This window comes from Amblyomma mixtum, chromosome 10 (genome assembly GCF_055824585.1).
Source record: "Amblyomma mixtum isolate Tamu chromosome 10, ASM5582458v1, whole genome shotgun sequence".
Classification (NCBI taxonomy): Eukaryota; Metazoa; Arthropoda; class Arachnida; order Ixodida; family Ixodidae; genus Amblyomma; species Amblyomma mixtum.
In genome coordinates this window covers 166,541,749-166,556,588 of record NC_143021.1, presented here as the reverse complement: position 1 = coordinate 166,556,588, position 14,840 = coordinate 166,541,749, and positions in this window count along the sequence as shown.

Below are 14,840 nucleotides of genomic sequence, written 5' to 3'. Positions count from 1 at the left end.
TTCGCTATAGCTCTGCGCCATCAGGTTTTATGTCTGCGGTACCCCTCCGAACGGCGCAGTGTATGGACGCATAGCGCGCTTATTTTAACAGGATCACACTACTGCCAACTTAATATGCTCTCTCGTGCTTAGCACTTGCAGGCTAGACCTGTTGTGCTTGTCCCAACGGAGTGCTGAATGGAAGCACGACTGGTTTATTTCAAGAGTGCATGCAGCCATCAGTGCTTATAATGTTCGCTATAGCTCTGCGCCATCAGGTTTTATGTCTGCGGTACCCCTCCGAACGGCGCAGTGTATGGACGGATAGCGCGCTTATTTTATCAGGATCACACTACTGCCAACTTAATATGCTCTCTCATGCTTAGCACTTGCAGGCTATACCTGTTGTACTTGTCCCAACGGAGTGCTGAATGGAAGCACGACTAGTTTATTTCAAGAGTAGCATGCAGCCATCAGTGCTTATAATGTTCGCTATAGCTCTGCGCCATCAGGTTTTATGTCTGCGGTAACCCTCCGAACGGCGCAGTGTATGGACGCATAGCGCGCTTATTTTAACAAGATCACACTACTGCCAACTTAATATGCTCTCTCGTGCTTAGAACTTGCAGGCTAGACCTGTTGTGCTTGTCCCAACGGAGTGCTGAATGGAAGCACGACTAGTTTATTTCAAGAGTAGCATGCAGCCATCAGTGCTTATAATGTTCGCTATAGCTCTGCGCCATCAGGCTTTATGTCTGCGGTACCCCTCCGAACGGCGCAGTGTATGGACGCATAGCGTGCTTATTTTAACAGGATCACACTACTGCCAACATAATATGCTCTCTCATGCTTAGCAAGTGCAGGCTAGACCTGTTGTACTTGTCCCAACAGAGTGCTGAATGGAAGCACGACTAATTTATTTCAAGAGTAGCATGCAGCCACCAGTGCTTATAATGTTCGCTATAGCTCTGCGCCATCAGGTTTTATGTCTGCGGTACCCCTCCGAACGGCGCAGTGTATGAACGCATACCGCGCTTATTTTAACAGGATCACACTACTGCCAACTTAATATGCTCTCTCGTGCTTAGCACTTGCAGGCTAGACCTGTTGTGCTTGTCCCAACGGAGGGCTGAATGGAAGCACGACTAGTTTATTTCAAGAGTAGCATGCAGCCATCAGTGCTTATAATGTTCATCAGTGCTTATATGTATTTTATACTGTTATTGTTTTTTTTTCTTTCCCTGAACGCCTTAGCTAACAATGTATGTGTAGTAGTCATGTTTGTACTTTGCCTGTTTAATTAACTCCTGTTTGTTAAATTTCATTTTTTTTTGTAACCACTCCCCTCTGTAATGCCGTAATGGCCCTGAGGGTATATTAAATAAATAAATAAATAAAAATTATGCTCTCTCATGCTTAGCACTTGCAGGCTAGACCTGTTGTACTTGTCCCAACGGAGTGCTGAATGGAAGCACGACTAGTTTATTTCAAGAGTAGCATGCAGCCATCAGTGCTTATAATGTTCGCTATAGCTCTGCGCCATCAGGTTTTATGTCTGCGGTACCCCTCCGAACGGCGCAGTGTATGGACGCATAGCGCGCTTATTTTAACAGGATCACACTACTGCCAACTTAATATGCTCTCTCGTGCTTAGAACTTGCAGGCTAGACCTGTTGTGCTTGTCCCAACGGAGTGCTGAATGGAAGCACGACTAGTTTATTTCAAGAGTAGCATGCAGCCATCAGTGCTTATAATGTTCGCTATAGCTCTGCGCCATCAGGCTTTATGTCTGCGGTACCCCTCCGAACGGCGCAGTGTATGGACGCATAGCGTGCTTATTTTAACAGGATCACACTACTGCCAACATAATATGCTCTCTCATGCTTAGCAAGTGCAGGCTAGACCTGTTGTACTTGTCCCAACAGAGTGCTGAATGGAAGCACGACTAATTTATTTCAAGAGTAGCATGCAGCCACCAGTGCTTATAATGTTCGCTATAGCTCTGCGCCATCAGGTTTTATGTCTGCGGTACCCCTCCGAACGGCGCAGTGTATGAACGCATACCGCGCTTATTTTAACAGGATCACACTACTGCCAACTTAATATGCTCTCTCGTGCTTAGCACTTGCAGGCTAGACCTGTTGTGCTTGTCCCAACGGAGGGCTGAATGGAAGCACGACTAGTTTATTTCAAGAGTAGCATGCAGCCATCAGTGCTTATAATGTTCATCAGTGCTTATATGTATTTTATACTGTTATTGTTTTTTTTTTTCTTTAACTGAACGCCTTAGCTAACAATGTATGTGTAGTAGTCATGTTTGTACTTTGCCTGTTTAATTAACTCCTGTTTGTTAAATTTCATTTTTTTTTGTAACCACTCCCCTCTGTAATGCCGTAATGGCCCTGAGGGTATATTAAATAAATAAATAAATAAATAATATGCTCTCTCATGCTTAGCACTTGCAGGCTAGACCTGTTGTACTTGTCCCAACGGAGTGCTGAATGGAAGCACGACTAGTTTATTTCAAGAGTAGCATGCAGCCATCAGTGCTTATAATGTTCGCTATAGCTCTGCGCCATCAGGTTTTATGTCTGCGGTACCCCTCCGAACGGCGCAGTGTATGGACGCATAGCGCGCTTATTTTAACAGGATCACACTACTGCCAACTTAATATGCTCTCTCGTGCTTAGCACTTGCAGGGCTAGACCTGTTGTGCTTGTCCCAACGGAGTGCTGAATGGAAGCACGACTAGTTTATTTCAAGAGTAGCATGCAGCCATCAGTGCTTATAATGTTCGCTATAGCTCTGCGCCATCAAGTTTTATGTCTGCGGTACCCCTCCGAACGGCGCAGTGTATGGACGCATAGCGCGCTTATTTTAACAGGATCACACTACTGCCAACTTAATATGCTCTCTCGTGCTTAACACTTGCAGGCTAGACCTGTTGTGCTTGTCCCAACGGAGTGCTGAATGGAAGCACGACTGGTTTATTTCAAGAGTAGCATGCAGCCATCAGTGCTTATAATGTTCGCTATAGCTCTGCGCCATCAGGTTTTATGTCTGCGGTACCCCTCCGAACGGCGCAGTGTATGGACGCATAGCGCGCTTATTTTAACAGGATCACACTACTGCCAACTTAATATGCTCTCTCGTGCTTAGCACTTGCAGGCTAGACCTGTTGTGCTTGTGCGAACGGAGTGCTGAATGGAAGCACGACTAGTTTATTTCAAGAGTAGCATGCAGCCATCAGTGCTTATAATGTTCGCTATAGCTCTGCGCCATCAGGTTTTATGTCTGCGGTACCCCTCCGAACGGCGCAGTGTATGGACGCATAGCGCGCTTATTTTAACAGGATCACACTACTGCCAACTTAATATGCTCTCTCGTGCTTAGCACTTGCAGGCTAGACCTGTTGTGCTTGTGCGAACGGAGTGCTGAATGGAAGCACGACTAGTTTATTTCAAGAGTAGCATGCAGCCATCAGTGCTTATAATGTTCGCTATAGCTCTGCGCCATCAGGTTTTTTTTCTGCGGTACCCCTCCGAACGGCGCAGTGTATGGACGCATAGCGCGCTTATTTTAACAGGATCACACTACTGCCAACTTAATATGCTCTCTCGTGCTTAGCACTTGCAGGCTAGACCTGTTGTGCTTGTCCCAACGGAGTGCTGAATGGAAGCACGACTAGTTTATTTCAAGAGTAGCATGCAGCCATCAGTGCTTATAATGTTCGCTATAGCTCTGCGCCATCAGGTTTTATGTCTGCGGTACCCCTCCGAACGGCGCAGTGTATGGACGCATAGCGCGCTTATTTTAACAGGATCACACTACTGCCAACTTAATATGCTCTCTCGTGCTTAGAACTTGCAGGCTAGACCTGTTGTGCTTGTCCCAACGGAGTGCTGAATGGAAGCACGACTAGTTTATTTCAAGAGTAGCATGCAGCCATTAGTGCTTATAATGTTCGCTATAGCTCTGCGCCATCAGGCTTTATGTCTGCGGTACCCCTCCGAACGGCGCAGTGTATGGACGCATAGCGTGCTTATTTTAACAGGATCACACTACTGCCAACATAATATGCTCTCTCATGCTTAGCAAGTGCAGGCTAGACCTGTTGTACTTGTCCCAACAGAGTGCTGAATGGAAGCACGACTAATTTATTTCAAGAGTAGCATGCAGCCACCAGTGCTTATAATGTTCGCTATAGCTCTGCGCCATCAGGTTTTATGTCTGCGGTACCCCTCCGAACGGCGCAGTGTATGGACGCATAGCGCGCTTATTTTAACAGGATCACACTACTGCCAACTTAATATGCTCTCTCGTGCTTAACACTTGCAGGCTAGACCTGTTGTGCTTGTCCCAACGGAGTGCTGAATGGAAGCACGACTGGTTTATTTCAAGAGTAGCATGCAGCCATCAGTGCTTATAATGTTCGCTATAGCTCTGCGCCATCAGGTTTTATGTCTGCGGTACCCCTCCGAACGGCGCAGTGTATGGACGCATAGCGCGCTTATTTTAACAGGATCACACTACTGCCAACTTAATATGCTCTCTCGTGCTTAGCACTTGCAGGCTAGACCTGTTGTGCTTGTGCGAACGGAGTGCTGAATGGAAGCACGACTAGTTTATTTCAAGAGTAGCATGCAGCCATCAGTGCTTATAATGTTCGCTATAGCTCTGCGCCATCAGGTTTTATGTCTGCGGTACCCCTCCGAACGGCGCAGTGTATGGACGCATAGCGCGCTTATTTTAACAGGATCACACTACTGCCAACTTAATATGCTCTCTCGTGCTTAGCACTTGCAGGCTAGACCTGTTGTGCTTGTGCGAACGGAGTGCTGAATGGAAGCACGACTAGTTTATTTCAAGAGTAGCATGCAGCCATCAGTGCTTATAATGTTCGCTATAGCTCTGCGCCATCAGGTTTTTTTTCTGCGGTACCCCTCCGAACGGCGCAGTGTATGGACGCATAGCGCGCTTATTTTAACAGGATCACACTACTGCCAACTTAATATGCTCTCTCGTGCTTAGCACTTGCAGGCTAGACCTGTTGTGCTTGTCCCAACGGAGTGCTGAATGGAAGCACGACTACTTTATTTCAAGAGTAGCATGCAGCCATCAGTGCTTATAATGTTCGCTATAGCTCTGCGCCATCAGGTTTTATGTCTGCGGTACCCCTCCGAACGGCGCAGTGTATGGACGCATAGCGCGCTTATTTTAACAGGATCACACTACTGCCAACTTAATATGCTCTCTCGTGCTTAGAACTTGCAGGCTAGACCTGTTGTGCTTGTCCCAACGGAGTGCTGAATGGAAGCACGACTAGTTTATTTCAAGAGTAGCATGCAGCCATCAGTGCTTATAATGTTCGCTATAGCTCTGCGCCATCAGGCTTTATGTCTGCGGTACCCCTCCGAACGGCGCAGTGTATGGACGCATAGCGTGCTTATTTTAACAGGATCACACTACTGCCAACATAATATGCTCTCTCATGCTTAGCAAGTGCAGGCTAGACCTGTTGTACTTGTCCCAACAGAGTGCTGAATGGAAGCACGACTAATTTATTTCAAGAGTAGCATGCAGCCACCAGTGCTTATAATGTTCGCTATAGCTCTGCGCCATCAGGTTTTATGTCTGCGGTACCCCTCCGAACGGCGCAGTGTATGAACGCATACCGCGCTTATTTTAACAGGATCACACTACTGCCAACTTAATATGCTCTCTCGTGCTTAGCACTTGCAGGCTAGACCTGTTGTGCTTGTCCCAACGGAGGGCTGAATGGAAGCACGACTAGTTTATTTCAAGAGTAGCATGCAGCCATCAGTGCTTATAATGTTCATCAGTGCTTATATGTATTTTATACTGTTATTGTTTTTTTTTTTCTTTCCCTGAACGCCTTAGCTAACAATGTATGTGTAGTAGTCATGTTTGTACTTTGCCTGTTTAATTAACTCCTGTTTGTTAAATTTCATTTTTTTTTGTAACCACTCCCCTCTGTAATGCCGTAATGGCCCTGAGGGTATATTAAATAAATAAATAAATAAATAATATGCTCTCTCATGCTTAGCACTTGCAGGCTAGACCTGTTGTACTTGTCCCAACGGAGTGCTGAATGGAAGCACGACTAGTTTATTTCAAGAGTAGCATGCAGCCATCAGTGCTTATAATGTTCGCTATAGCTCTGCGCCATCAGGTTTTATGTCTGCGGTACCCCTCCGAACGGCGCAGTGTATGGACGCATAGCGCGCTTATTTTAACAGGATCACACTACTGCCAACTTAATATGCTCTCTCGTGCTTAGCACTTGCAGGGCTAGACCTGTTGTGCTTGTCCCAACGGAGTGCTGAATGGAAGCACGACTAGTTTATTTCAAGAGTAGCATGCAGCCATCAGTGCTTATAATGTTCGCTATAGCTCTGCGCCATCAAGTTTTATGTCTGCGGTACCCCTCCGAACGGCGCAGTGTATGGACGCATAGCGCGCTTATTTTAACAGGATCACACTACTGCCAACTTAATATGCTCTCTCGTGCTTAACACTTTCAGGCTAGACCTGTTGTGCTTGTCCCAACGGAGTGCTGAATGGAAGCACGACTGGTTTATTTCAAGAGTAGCATGCAGCCATCAGTGCTTATAATGTTCGCTATAGCTCTGCGCCATCAGGTTTTATGTCTGCGGTACCCCTCCGAACGGCGCAGTGTATGGACGCATAGCGCGCTTATTTTAACAGGATCACACTACTGCCAACTTAATATGCTCTCTCGTGCTTAGCACTTGCAGGCTAGACCTGTTGTGCTTGTGCGAACGGAGTGCTGAATGGAAGCACGACTAGTTTATTTCAAGAGTAGCATGCAGCCATCAGTGCTTATAATGTTCGCTATAGCTCTGCGCCATCAGGTTTTATGTCTGCGGTACCCCTCCGAACGGCGCAGTGTATGGACGCATAGCGCGCTTATTTTAACAGGATCACACTACTGCCAACTTAATATGCTCTCTCGTGCTTAGCACTTGCAGGCTAGACCTGTTGTGCTTGTGCGAACGGAGTGCTGAATGGAAGCACGACTAGTTTATTTCAAGAGTAGCATGCAGCCATCAGTGCTTATAATGTTCATCAGTGCTTATATGTATTTTATACTGTTATTGTTTTTTTTTTCTTTCCCTGAACGCCTTAGCTAACAATGTATGTGTAGTAGTCATGTTTGTACTTTGCCTGTTTAATTAACTCCTGTTTGTTAAATTTCATTTTTTTTTGTAACCACTCCCCTCTGTAATGCCGTAATGGCCCTGAGGGTATATTAAATAAATAAATAAATAAATAATATGCTCTCTCATGCTTAGCACTTGCAGGCTAGACCTGTTGTACTTGTCCCAACGGAGTGCTGAATGGAAGCACGACTAGTTTATTTCAAGAGTAGCATGCAGCCATCAGTGCTTATAATGTTCGCTATAGCTCTGCGCCATCAGGTTTTATGTCTGCGGTACCCCTCCGAACGGCGCAGTGTATGGACGCATAGCGCGCTTATTTTAACAGGATCACACTACTGCCAACTTAATATGCTCTCTCGTGCTTAGCACTTGCAGGGCTAGACCTGTTGTGCTTGTCCCAACGGAGTGCTGAATGGAAGCACGACTAGTTTATTTCAAGAGTAGCATGCAGCCATCAGTGCTTATAATGTTCGCTATAGCTCTGCGCCATCAAGTTTTATGTCTGCGGTACCCCTCCGAACGGCGCAGTGTATGGACGCATAGCGCGCTTATTTTAACAGGATCACACTACTGCCAACTTAATGTGCTCTCTCGTGCTTAGCACTTGCAGGCTAGACCTGTTGTGCTTGTGCGAACGGAGTGCTGAATGGAAGCACGACTAGTTTATTTCAAGAGTAGCATGCAGCCATCAGTGCTTATAATGTTCGCTATAGCTCTGCGCCATCAGGTTTTTTTTTCTGCGGTACCCCTCCGAACGGCGCAGTGTATGGACGCATAGCGCGCTTATTTTAACAGGATCACACTACTGCCAACTTAATATGCTCTCTCGTGCTTAGCACTTGCAGGCTAGACCTGTTGTGCTTGTCCCAACGGAGTGCTGAATGGAAGCACGACTAGTTTATTTCAAGAGTAGCATGCAGCCATCAGTGCTTATAATGTTCGCTATAGCTCTGCGCCATCAGGTTTTATGTCTGCGCTACCCCTCCGAACGGCGCAGTGTATGCACGCATAGCGCGCTTATTTTAACAGGATCACACTACTGCCAACTTAATATGCTCTCTCGTGCTTAGAACTTGCAGGCTAGACCTGTTGTGCTTGTCCCAACGGAGTGCTGAATGGAAGCACGACTAGTTTATTTCAAGAGTAGCATGCAGCCATCAGTGCTTATAATGTTCGCTATAGCTCTGCGCCATCAGGTTTTATGTCTGCGGTACCCCTCCGAACGGCGCAGTGTATGGACGCATAGCGCGCTTATTTTAACAGGATCACACTACTGCCAACTTAAAATGCTCTCTCATGCTTAGCAAGTGCAGGCTAGACCTGTTGTACTTGTCCCAACAGAGTGCGGAATGGAAGCACGACTAATTTATTTCAAGAGTAGCATGCAGCCATCAGTGCTTATAATGTTCGCTATAGCTCTGCGCCATCAGGTTTTATGTCTGCGGTACCCCTCCGAACGGCGCAGTGTATGAACGCATACCGCGCTTATTTTAACAGTATCACACTACTGCCAACTTAATATGCTCTCTCGTGCTTAGCACTTGCAGGCTAGACCTGTTGTGCTTGTCCCAACGGAGTGCTGAATGGAAGCACGACTAGTTTATTTCAAGAGTAGCATGCAGCCATCAGTGCTTATAATGTTCATCAGTGCTTATATGTATTTTATACTGTTATTGTTTTTTTTTCTTTCCCTGAACGCCTTAGCTAACAATGTATGTGTAGTAGTCATGTTTGTACTTTGCCTGTTTAATTAACTCCTGTTTGTTAAATTTCATTTTTTTTTGTAACCACTCCCCTCTGTAATGCCGTAATGGCCCTGAGGGTATATTAAATAAATAAATAAATAAATAATATGCTCTCTCATGCTTAGCACTTGCAGGCTAGACCTGTTGTACTTGTCCCAACGGAGTGCTGAATGGAAGCACGACTAGTTTATTTCAAGAGTAGCATGCAGCCATCAGTGCTTATAATGTTCGCTATAGCTCTGCGCCATCAGGTTTTATGTCAGCGGTACCCCTCCGAACGGCGCAGTGTATGGACGCATAGCGCGCTTATTTTAACAGGATCACACTACTGCCAACTTAATATGCTCTCTCGTGCTTAGCACTTGCAGGCTAGACCTGTTGTGCTTGTCCCAACGGAGTGCTGAATGGAAGCACGACTAGTTTATTTCAAGAGTAGCATGCAGCCATCAGTGCTTATAATGTTCGCTATAGCTCTGCGCCATCAAGTTTTATGTCTGCGGTACCCCTCCGAACGGCGCAGTGTATGGACGCATAGCGCGCTTATTTTAACAGGATCACACTACTGCCAACTTAATATGCTCTCTCGTGCTTAACACTTGCAGGCTAGACCTGTTGTGCTTGTCCCAACGGAGTGCTGAATGGAAGCACGACTGGTTTATTTCAAGAGTAGCATGCAGCCATCAGTGCTTATAATGTTCGCTATAGCTCTGCGCCATCAGGTTTTATGTCTGCGGTACCCCTCCGAACGGCGCAGTGTATGGACGCATAGCGCGCTTATTTTAACAGGATCACACTACTGCCAACTTAATATGCTCTCTCATGCTTAGCACTTGCAGGCTATACCTGTTGTACTTGTCCCAACGGAGTGCTGAATGGAAGCACGACTAGTTTATTTCAAGAGTAGCATGCAGCCATCAGTGCTTATAATGTTCGCTATAGCTCTGCGCCATCAGGTTTTATGTCTGCGGTACCCCTCCGAACGGCGCAGTGTATGGACGCATAGCGCGCTTATTTTAACAGGATCACACTACTGCCAACTTAATATGCTCTCTCGTGCTTAGAACTTGCAGGCTAGACCTGTTGTGCTTGTCCCAACGGAGTGCTGAATGGAAGCACGACTAGTTTATTTCAAGAGTAGCATGCAGCCATCAGTGCTTATAATGTTCGCTATAGCTCTGCGCCATCAGGTTTTATGTCTGCGGTACCCCTCCGAACGGCGCAGTGTATGGACGCATAGCGCGCTTATTTTAACAGGATCACACTACTTCCAACTTAATATGCTCTCTCGTGCTTAGCACTTGCAGGCTAGACTTGTAGTGCTTGTCCCAACGGAGTGCTTAATGGAAGCACGACTAGTTTATTTCAAGAGTAGCATGCAGCCATCAGTGCTTATAATGTTCGCTATAGCTCTGCGCCATCAGGTTTTATGTCTGCGGTACCCCTCCGAACGGCGCAGTGTATGGACGCATAGCGCGCTTATTTTTACAGGATCACACTACTGCCAACTTAATATGCTCTCTCGTGCTTAGCACTTGCAGGCTAGACCTGTTGTGCTTGTCCCAACGGAGTGCTGAATGGAAGCACAACTAGTTTATTTCAAGAGTAGCATGCAGCCATCAGTGCTTATAATGTTCATCAGTGCTTACATGTATTTTATACTGTTATTGTGTTTTTCTTTCCCTGAACGCCTTAGCTAACAATGTATGTGTAGTAGTCATGTTTGTACTTTGCCTGTTTAATTAACTCCTGTTTGTTAAATTTCATTTTTTTTGTAACCACTCCCCTCTGTAATGCCGTAATGGCCCTGAGGGTATATTAAATGAATAAATAAATAAATAATATGCTCTCTCATGCTTAGCACTTGCAGGCTAGTCCTGTTGTACTTGTCCCAACGGAGTGCTGAATGGAAGCACGATTAGTTTATTTCAAGAGTAGCATGCAGCCATCAGTGCTTATAATGTTCGCTATAGCTCTGTGCCATCAGGTTTTATGTCTGCGGTACCCCTCCGAACGGCGCAGTGTATGGACGCATAGCGCGCTTATTTTAACAGGATCACACTACTGCCAACTTAATATGCTCTCTCGTACTTAGCACTTGCAGGCTAGACCTGTTGTGCTTGTCCCAACGGAGTGCTGAATGGAAGCACGACTAGTTCATTTCAAGAGTAGCATGCAGCCATCAGTGCTTATAATGTTCGCTATAGCTCTGCGCCATCAGGTTTTATGTCTGCGGTACCCCTCCGAACGGCGCAGTGTATGGACGCATAGCGCGCTTATTTTAACAGGATCACACTACTGCCAACTTAATATGCTCTCTCATGCTTAGCAAGTGCAGGCTAGACCTGTTGTACTTGTCCCAACAGAGTGCTGAATGGAAGCACGACTAATTTATTTTGAAGAGTAGCATGCAGCCACCAGTGCTTATAATGTTCGCTATAGCTCTGCGCCATCAGGTTTTATGTCTGCGGTACCCCTCCGAACGGCGCAGTGTATGAACGCATACCGCGCTTATTTTAACAGGATCACACTACTGCCAACTTAATATGCTCTCTCGTGCTTAGCACTTGCAGGCTAGACCTGTTGTGCTTGTCCCAACGGAGTGCTGAATGGAAGCACGACTAGTTTATTTCAAGAGTAGCATGCAGCCATCAGTGCTTATAATGTTCGCTATAGCTCTGCGCCATCAGGTTTTATGTCTGCGGTACCCCTCCGAACGGCGCAGTGTATGGACGCATAGCGCGCTTATTTTAACAGGATCACACTACTGCCAACTTAATATGCTCTCTCGTGCTTAGCACTTGCAGGCTAGACCTGTTGTGCTTGTCCCAACGGAGTGCTGAATGGAAGCACGACTGGTTTATTTCAAGAGTAGCATGCAGCCATCAGTGCTTATAATGTTCGCTGTAGCTCTGCGCCATCAGATTTTATGTCTGCGGTACCCCTCCGAACGGCGCAGTGTATGGACGGATAGCGCGCTTATTTTAAAAGGATCACACTACTGCCAACTTAATATGCTCTCTCATGCTTAGCACTTGCAGGCTATACCTGTTGTACTTGTCCCAACGGAGTGCTGAATGGAAGCACGACTAGTTTATTTCAAGAGTAGCATGCAGCCATCAGTGCTTATAATGTTCGCTATAGCTCTGCGCCATCAGGTTTCATGTCTGCGGTACCCCTCCGAACGGCGCAGTGTATGGACGCATAGCGCGCTTATTTTAACAGGATCACACTACTGCCAACTTAATATGCTCTCTCGTGCTTAGCACTTGCAGGCTAGACCTGTTGTGCTTGTCCCAACGGAGTGCTGAATGGAAGCACGACTAGTTTATTTCAAGAGTAGCATGCAGCCATCAGTGCTTATAATGTTCGCTATAGCTCTGCGCCATCAGGTTTTATGTCTGCGGTACCCCTCCGAACGGCGCAGTGTATGGACGCATAGCGCGCTTATTTTAACAGGATCACACTACTGCCAACTTAATATGCTCTCTCGTGCTTAGCACTTGCAGGCTAGACCTGTTGTGCTTGTGCGAACGGAGTGCTGAATGGAAGCACGACTAGTTTATTTCAAGAGTAGCATGCAGCCATCAGTGCTTATAATGTTCGCTATAGCTCTGCGCCATCAGGTTTTATGTCTGCGGTACCCCTCCGAACGGCGCAGTGTATGGACGCATAGCGCGCTTATTTTAACAGGATCACACTACTGCCAACTTAATATGCTCTCTCATGCTTAGCACTTGAAGGCTATACCTGTTGTACTTGTCCCAACGGAGTGCTGAATGGAAGCACGACTAGTTTATTTCAAGAGTAGCATGCAGCCATCAGTGCTTATAATGTTCGCTATAGCTCTGCGCCATCAGGTTTTATGTCTGCGGTACCCTTCCGAACGGCGCAGTGTATGGACGCATAGCGCGCTTATTTTAATAGGATCACACTACTGCCAAATTAATATGCTCTCTCGTGCTTAGCACTTGCAGGCTAGACCTGTTGTGCTTGTCCCAACGGAGTGCTGAATGGAAGCACGACTAGTTTATTTCAAGAGTAGCATGCAGCCATCAGTGCTTATAATGTTCGCTATAGCTCTGCGCCATCAGGTTTTATGTCTGCGGGACCCCTCCGAACGGCGCAGTGTATGGACGCATAGCGCGCTTATTTTAACAGGATCACACTACTGTCAACTTAATGTGCTCTCTCATGCTTAGCACTTGCAGGCTAGACCTGTTGTACTTGTCCCAACGGAGTGCTGAATGGAAGCACGACTAGTTTATTTCAAGAGTAGCATGCAGCCATCAGTGCTTATAATGTTCGCTATAGCTCTGCGCCATCAGGTTTTATGTCTGCGGTACCCCTCCGAACGGCGCAGTGTATGGACGCATAGCGCGCTTATTTTAACAGGATCGCACTACTGCCAACTTAATTTGCTCTCTCGTGCTTAGAACTTGCAGGCTAGACCTGTTGTGCTTGTCCCAACGGAGTGCTGATTGGAAGCACGACTAGTTTATTTCAAGAGTAGCATGCAGCCATCAGTGCTTATAATGTTCGCTATAGCTCTGCGCCATCAGGTTTTATGTCTGCGGTACCCCTCCGAACGGCGCAGTGTATGGACGCATAGCGCGCTTATTTTAACAGGATCACACTACTGCCAACTTAATATGCTCTCTCATGCTTAGCAAGTGCAGGCTAGACCTGTTGTACTTGTCCCAACAGAGTGCTGAATGGAAGCACGACTAATTTATTTCAAGAGTAGCATGCAGCCATCAGTGCTTATAATGTTCGCTATAGCTCTGCGCCATCAGGTTTTATGTCTGCGGCACCCCTCCGAACGGCGCAGTGTATGGACGCATAGCGCGCTTATTTTAACAGGATCACACTACTGCCAACTTAATATGCTCTCTCGTGCTTAGCACTTGCAGGCTAGACCTGTTGTGCTTGTCCCAACGGAGTGCTGAATGGAAGCACGACTAGTTTATTTCAAGAGTAGCATGCAGCCATCAGTGCTTATAATGTTCATCAGTGCTTATATGTATTTTATACTGTTATTGTTTTTTTTTCTTTCCCTGAACGCCTTAGCTAACAATGTATGTGTAGTAGTCATGTTTGTACTTTGCCTGTTTAATTAACTCCTGTTTGTTAAATTTCATTTTTTTTAACCACTCCCCTCTGCAATGCCGTAATGGCCCTGAGGGTATATTAAATAACTAAATAAATAAATAATATGCTCTCTCATGCTTAGCACTTGCAGGCTAGACCTGTTGTACTTGTCCCAACGGAGTGCTGAATGGAAGCACGACTAGTTTATTTCAAGAGTAGCATGCAGCCATCAGTGCTTATAATGTTCGCTATAGCTCTGCGCCATCAGGTTTTATGTCTGCGGTACCCCTCCGAACGGCGCAGTGTATGGACGCATAGCGCGCTTATTTTAACAGGATCACACTACTGCCAACTTAATATGCTCTCTCGTGCTTAGAACTTGCAGGCTAGACCTGTTGTGCTTGTCCCAACGGAGTGCTGAATGGAAGCACGACTAGTTTATTTCAAGAGTAGCATGCAGCCATCAGTGCTTATAATGTTCGCTATAGCTCTGCGCCATCAGGCTTTATGTCTGCGGTACCCCTCCGAACGGCGCAGTGTATGGACGCATAGCGTGCTTATTTTAACAGGATCACACTACTGCCAACATAATATGCTCTCTCATGCTTAGCAAGTGCAGGCTAGACCTGTTGTACTTGTCCCAACAGAGTGCTGAATGGAAGTACGACTAATTTATTTCAAGAGTAGCATGCAGCCACCAGTGCTTATAATGTTCGCTATAGCTCTGCGCCATCAGGTTTTATGTCTGCGGTACCCCTCCGAACGGCGCAGTGTATGAACGCATACCGCGCTTATTTTAACAGGATCACACTACTGCCAACTT